A 7381-nucleotide genomic window follows, 5' to 3' on the forward strand; every position below is an offset into this window, starting at 1 on the left:
ACAGGCTCATGATACCCAATTTGGTGCCTGCGCTGGGGCCAACAGCACACACAAGACTGACCGACGTGTAATGGGGCTCTGGGACCGCAGGAGTCACTGCTCTGTGGATGAATGGTCTGTTTACGACAGATTTGTGACGATAGCTGGTCCAGGTGTGGCAGTGCGTGCCCATAATCCCAGCCCTAAGGACACTGAGGAAGGAAGATCACTGCAAGTTCAAGGTGAACCTGAACTATACAGCAAGACCATGTCTTAAAACAGTGCCACAAGGGGCTGGGGATTTAGCTCAGTGGCATAAGTACCTGCCTTGCGAGCAGGCGTTCATGAGTTCGATCCCCAGTACTGATAAAAAAAAAAAAAAAACATGTAAAACAGTGCCACAAACCAGAACCAAAACCAAAGACAGCTCAGAGCCAGGTGTGGTGGCAAACACCTGTAATCCCTGCACACCAAAAAGGCTGAGGCAGGAGGATTGGAAATTTGAGCTCAGCCTAAGGAATGTAGCAAAACTGGCATCCAAAAGAAATTATCTATCTATCTATCTATCTATCTATCTATCCATCTACCTTCAATACCTTCAAATAGGGTTCTCTTGGCTTACTGCCTGTTGGAGGGGAATAAAATGAACAAAAATGGAAGCCTTATGACTCAGAAGACTCTTAGTGAAGAAATGAGAGAGTAAGCATGTGCACAGATGAATCCTCCCCCCTCTCCCCTTCTCCCCACCTGTATGGAGTCTGAAAGCCAGCTTGGCACTTTTGCACTCTCTCAGGCATTGTTCTCTGCCTGGGAACCCACGGGGAGGTCCCAGCCCAAGGACGCACTTAAAACGGGCAGCAGTAACAGGTGTGCCCAGGCCCTGACCTCACACTTTGGCCTTGCTCTGTGATGCCACCTGTTTGTTTTTTAATTTTTTCTCAGTGTGTGTTTGGAGTGTACAATGATTACATCCATCGTTTGAAACTGGTACGTGCACAGAGCAAATCTTCATTCTATTTATTTCCCCTCTACCCCCTTCCTCCATCTCTTGGTCCTTTTCCTTTTGCAAAATATCTACCTCTCTTTTTTCTATCATGTACCTTTTATTTTGCTCTTTATTTATATTTTGAGTTTTTCACATTAAAGAAACTATGTAGTATTCAAGCCTGACTGTCTGACTTACTTCGTTTAACATTATGGTCTCAAGGTGTATCCATTTTCTACAAATGATACAACTTTATCCTTCTTCGTGGCAGAGTGAGTCCTCTGTTGTGTATAAATCCCATACTTTATTTGTTCATCTGTTAACGGACATGTGGGCAGCTTCCAAGACTTAGCTGCTGCTGTAAACACGGGTATGCACGTATCACTGAGATATGGTGTCTCTGTCTCTTGTGGGAACACAGAAGCGAATATCTAAGTCAAATGGAATTTCTGTTTTTCTCACGAATCTCCACACTGATTTCTATGATGTTTGTACTACATTACATTCCCACCAGTCACATAGAAGGGCTCTTTCCCTCCACAGCCTCGCCACCATTTTTATTATTTGATTTCTTGATGATAGCCATTCTTTCTCAAGTAAGATTTCCATCTCAGTATTGCTTCAATTTCTGTTTTTCTAATGACCAGAAATGTTAAACATATTTTCATGTATTTATTGGTCATTTGAACTTTCTCTTCTGACAAGCATCTATTCATTTCTGTTGCCCATTTTTTTATTAGGTCTTTTATTGGGGGGTCTAATTTTCTTGAGTTCTTTATGTATTCTAGATATTAGCCCTTGGTCTGAAGAATAGCTGGCAAAATTTTTTCCCATTCTTCAGGTTGTCTCTTCGCTCTAGTGGTTGTTTCCTTTGATGTGCAGAAGTTTTCTTAATTTGATATGAACCCATTTGTTGATTCTTGATGTTATTTGTGCAATTGGGGTTCTGTTCAGAAAGTCCTTATCTATGCCAGGTCTTCAAGAGTTTTACCTATTTTATCTTCCAGGTGATTAGGTGCTTTTGTCTTACTATTTAGATGTTCAGTCCATTTTTATTTTAGTGTAGTACATGGTGAAAAATACAGGTCTAGATTCAATCTTCTGCATGTGTGTAGCCAGTTTTACCAGCACTATTTGTCTACAGAGACTATATTTTTTGGCCTTTTTGTTTAAGATCAAATAGCTGAATATGCCTAGAGTTGTTTCACATTATCTGTTCTGGAAACTTTTTTTTGTTTTTGTTTTTCTTTTTCTATTGGTACCAGGGATTGAACTCATGACCGCCTGCTTGCAAGGCAGGTGCTTATGCTGCTGAGCTAAATACCCAGCCCTGAAACTTTTTTTTTTAAAACAGAGTCTTGCTGTGTAGTTCGCTATGTATGAACTCTCAGCAATCCTCCTGCCTCAGCCTCTTGAATGCTGGGATTACAGGTGTGTACTACCACATCCGGCTACCCAGGATTGCTTTCAATAGTCTGAGTCTTCTCTGGTTCCATATGAATATTAGGATTTTTTCTCATGGATTTTTTAAATAACTTTTAGGAAGTTATATATCAGTTATGGAAGTATGACCATTTTGATAATATTGGCTCTGCCTATCTAGGAAGAGAGGATATCTTTCCATCTTCCAGTGTCCTCTTCAAATTGCTTTTGCAGAGTACTACAGCTTCATAATAAAGATCTTTTGTTTCCCCCCTTAATTACTAAGTATTTAATTTTTCTTGATGGTGTTGCAAATGGTATTGTTTTCCTAATTTCGTTCTGAGTTCATCATTGGTGTAGGAGAACAGTATTGATTCTTTGTGTTGATTTTGTATCTTTTTTTAATGGTTGATACCTTGTGTCATCTTGAGAAGTTTAGAAGTTTAACTAAGGGACTCTGCACAGAGCATGGAGAACAGAGCCACAGTCCTCATTTTGTAAACATCCTTAGCCTGTGCAAGACAATGGCACAGAGGTGGTGTGGGTGCTACATCTGCCCTGGGGAGGGTAACTTGTTTACAATATAAGGGAGGAGAAGAGGCTTGTTCTTCCCACTTTTAGCTCTTGCAGCTTTTGCTGTCTTCCACTGCCTTAAATTATTGCCCCTGTGCCAGGCCACCCTGCCTTAGTACCTGCTGATTACAGAACAAACCTCCACAAACTGTGACCTTAATAAACATTTCCTTCCTTAATTTTGGGTGTTGGGTATTTTGTCTCAGCAAAGAGAGAAACAGAATTTGGTACCAGCGGAGTAGAAATCATTGATGTAACTGTACCTGACCATGTGGTTCAAGAGTCTTTGAGAATGGCTTGTTAGAAGAGTTTGGAAAGATTCAAAAATGTCACTTGAAGCCAGACGTGACACATGCTTGTAATCCCAGCACCTGGGAGGCTGAGGCAGGAGGATCATTGTGCATTCAAAACCTGCCTGGGCCACAAAGTGAGCTCAAAGCCAGCCTGAACTGCATAGTGTTGACCCTATCCCAAAAAGACAAAAAAAAAAAAAAAAAAAAAAAAAGTCACCTGAAAGAGAAAAGTTGGGATGCCTTGGGCTGTTCTGTAAGGGAGATTCTGGTCAGAGCTCAGAAAACTAGAAGGCTGATAGAAATCCTGCTGGTATAGTCCAGACTCAGGAGGCTTCTGTGGGAAGACTACAATGGGTGCTGGACTCCAGTTGATGTGTGTTATGGATTAGCAGAAAGTTTCTCTGTGTTTTCTTGTGCCAGGAAACTTTGCCTGAGACTAAGATTAAAGGTGGCAGAGTAATTAATGTGGCAGAAGGAATTTCAAACTGGTCGGAGCCAGGCATAGTGGCTCATGCCTGTAATCCCAACACTCGGGAGGCTGAGGCAGGAGGATCATTGTGAGTTCGAGACCAGCCTGGGCTACAAAGTAAGCTCAAGGCCAGCCTGAACTGCATAGCAAGATTCCGTCTCAAAAAAGGCAAACAAAACAAAACAAAACAAAAAAATTCAAGGTAGTCTAATGTTGAGGCAGTGGCATGGCTACTGTTGGGGGCTTTTAGCTAGATCTATGTTGAAAATCAAGAGCAAAGAGCCCAGCAGGGTGATTTAAAATGTGAGTTTGGCTAGAAAAGAAGCTCCAGTAAAACTGTGGACTGCAAAGATAGAGCTGAAATCTTGATTGCTGAGAGGGAACAGAGAAGATGGCCTGAGGGTTATCACAAGCAGCAGCAAGACTCTACCTTAGCCTCAAAACTGCAGAAGTGAAAGACTGCTTTGAGGGGAAAGCTGCAGAGCATCATGCTCCAGACTGGGGGCAGCATAGAGAATTTGTTTCTCAGAATTGGATTCAGAGTGCCGAGCCATCCAGGCACTCAACCCCTATAGCCAAGAGAGGAAAGGCTGGCTGCTGCTCCAGCTGGCAGCAGACCTTGGCATCATCTTTGTGGTACTGGTTTTAGATACATGCAGAATGCAAGAGTTATGGGGTTAAGGCAACTTCTACCCCGAGTTCAGAAGCCGGGGAGACCAGGCAGTCTGCCTGCCGGAGAGGACAGAGTGTGAAGCCAAAGGTGCAGTGGAGTCCCCAGAAGTTTGGAAAATCCAGGAATATGGGTCCTCTAAGGAAAACTTCAAGGAGGAAGCAAAGCTGGCCTAAGAGAGAAGCTGTGGGAGCTGTAAGCATCAGAAGTGCCATAGGGGTGGAACCACACAGGCTTGGAGCTCACGATTTGCCAGAGACTGCTTCAGAAGCTGGACATGAACTATAGGATTCAATGTTTGCCCTGCTGGATCTTGGACTTGCTTTGGTCCCAATCCTTTGTATCTCCATTTGTAACTTTTGGAATGAAAATGATCATCTTGTGCCATTGAATGTTGGAAATGTTTGTACAGGGGCTTGCAGCTAAATGTTTGCCTTACACTCTGGAGAAGACTTGGATTTGGAATTTTTAGCAATATTGAAATTCTTATAACTGTAGCAAACTTACAGATGGACTAATTTGATTTATTTTCCTATACATATCCCTTTTATTTCTTTCTCTTGTCCAATTGCTCTGTCTAAAGTTTTGAGCACTTGGCCCTGAATCAAGGCCGGCAGCTTCCTGATGCTGTTGGTTTCAAGCAGGAGCCTAAAGAGATGTCTTTCTATGGTCTGTTGGCCATTTCAGAACTTGGACAGTGAAATGGTCAATTCATTAGAAACAGCTTGAAGCAACTCGCAACCCACACCCACCCACCCAGCGGTTGTGAGCGTGGCAGGCTGGAGCGCTGGGAAACCAAGCAACCCCTCCTCCCCTGCCTATTTTGTTTTGTTGAACTTCAATACACGTGAAAGTATGGACAGCTATTTTGAAGAGAACGAGAGACTCTATGACAGCCATTGGTGACTTCCCTATTGCCTGTGTTTGAAGACCTAAATTGCCTTCCTCATTCTATTTGGATCAGTTTTATACTATGTTGTTTTGTATGAATTCTCTGTATGTGAAGATATGGACAACTATTTGGAAGAAAACAAGAGACAATATGATAGACAGTGAAGATCTCAGGTCGTCTAGCTTTGAAATTTATATCTCTTACATTGCTTTTTTTTTTTTTTTAACATTGCTTTCTTATGTCCTATTTTGTTCTGTTTAATTTTACCCCCTTTAAAATAAAAATTTTTTAAAATTAAAAAAATGAAGTTTTGAGTACTAAAAAATAATAAGTAAATGTCTTGAGTACTGTATTGAACAAGAGTGGTGATAGTAGACACTCCTGTATTGTTACTGACTTTTCTTCATTTAATATGTTGGCAGTAAATACGCCATAAATGGGTTTTTGAGATAAAGTCTTCTATATCTACTTTCTTCAGCTTTTCTAAAAAATCAAAACTGGATGTTGGATTTTCTGAGATTACTTTTGTCTCTTGAGATGATCATGTGATTTTTTGTCCTCATTTATGTTTCTGTGATGCATTACACTTACTGATTTGAACACAGTGAACCATCCTTACATTCTTGGGATAAAGCCTACTTGGTCAAGATTGATGAACCTTTTAGTGATTTGTTACATTTTTTTTTGCCAGTGGTTTTGGCTATTATTTGTTTTGTTTTGTTTTTTAGACGCATTCTCACTATGTTGTTCAGGTTGGCCTTGGAACTCACTATGCAGCCTAGGTTGGCCTCAAGCTCATGGACATCTTCCTGCCTCAGCTTCCTGAGTGTTGGGATTACAGGCTTGTGCCACCACACTCGGCTGCCAGTGTCTTGACGAGGATCTTTTTCATCTACATTCATTAAAGAGATTGATCTATATTTTTCCTTTTTTTAGTTTTGCCACTGTCTGGTTTTGGAATTGAGACTGTAAGAATGAGTTTGAAAGTAATCTTTCCTTTTGAATTCCATTAAAGAGTCTTAAGAGAATTAGCAGTAGATCTTCGCTATAGTTATTGTAGAATTCAATGGTGAATATGGTGAGTCCTGGGATTTTCTTAGTTGGTACATTGTTTATTATTACTTTAGTTTCATTGCCTATTACTGGATTATTCAGGATTTTTATATTTTCTTGATGTTTTAGTAATTAACTTTTTGCGGGGAGGTCTTTTTGAGATAGGGTTTCACTATGCAATTCAGGCTGGCCTTGAACTCAGTTTTGTAGCCCGGGCTGGTTTCAAACTCATGGCAATCCTCCTGCCTTAGCCTCAGGAGTATGGGATTACAGGCACGTATTGCCATACCTAGCATCATCTAGGAATCTACCCGTTTTTTTCTAGACTCTCTAATTTACTGGCGTATAGGTTTTCAAAGCAATTAGTAATCTTCTGGATTTTGGTAGTGTCTGTGATTTTTGCCTTTTTCCTTTCTAATTGTATTGATTTGGGTCTTTTCTTTCCATTTGGGGGGGGTAAAACTGCCCAACAATTTGTCTATTTTATTCTTTTGAAGAACCAGCTCTTGTTGGGGATTTAGCTCAGCGGTATAAGTGCCTGCATGGCAAGCACGAGGTTGTGAGTTCAATACCCGGTAAAAAAAATTACCAGCTCTCTCACTCACTGACTCTGTACTTTCATCTCAGTTTCTTTGTGTTCTGATCTTTATAATTTCCTTGCTTGTGCCAGCTTTGGACTTGGATTGTCCTTGTTTTTCTAGGACCTTGAGGTGCATCATTAGATTATTTGGGCTTGCTCTGCGTTTCTGATGTGAGCAGGTACAGCTGTAGACTTCTAAGCCTGCACATCTTCACTGTGTCCCATGGCTGTTAGCATGTTGTACTGGCTTACTACATGATTCTAGAAACTAATTGCTTCCTTGATTTATTCCACGTGCCATTAATTATTCTAATGACTTGCTTAACCTGTGTATTGCTTAATCGCCATGTGTTCCTATAGTCTGTGATTTTTTTTTACCATTTATTTCTAGTTCCATTGTACTATGATCTGGTAATATGTGTGGCATAATTTTGATTTATTTATTTATTCCTGTCTCATGGATCT

General features: G+C 40.8%; 1 non-coding gene across 1 annotated transcript; it reads left to right on the plus strand.

The window, feature by feature from the left end:
- Positions 1-4984: 4984 nt before the first annotated feature.
- On the plus strand, positions 4985-5121 carry LOC111756331 (small nucleolar RNA SNORA2/SNORA34 family). Its single transcript, XR_002790822.1, has one exon. It is a non-coding gene; the product is annotated as a small nucleolar RNA SNORA2/SNORA34 family (small nucleolar RNA).
- Positions 5122-7381: the final 2260 nt, after the last annotated feature.

This window comes from Cavia porcellus, unplaced genomic scaffold, assembly GCF_034190915.1.
Source record: "Cavia porcellus strain 051 isolate PalLab524CR breed Dunkin Hartley unplaced genomic scaffold, mCavPor4.1 scaffold_17, whole genome shotgun sequence".
NCBI lineage: Eukaryota > Metazoa > Chordata > Mammalia > Rodentia > Caviidae > Cavia > Cavia porcellus.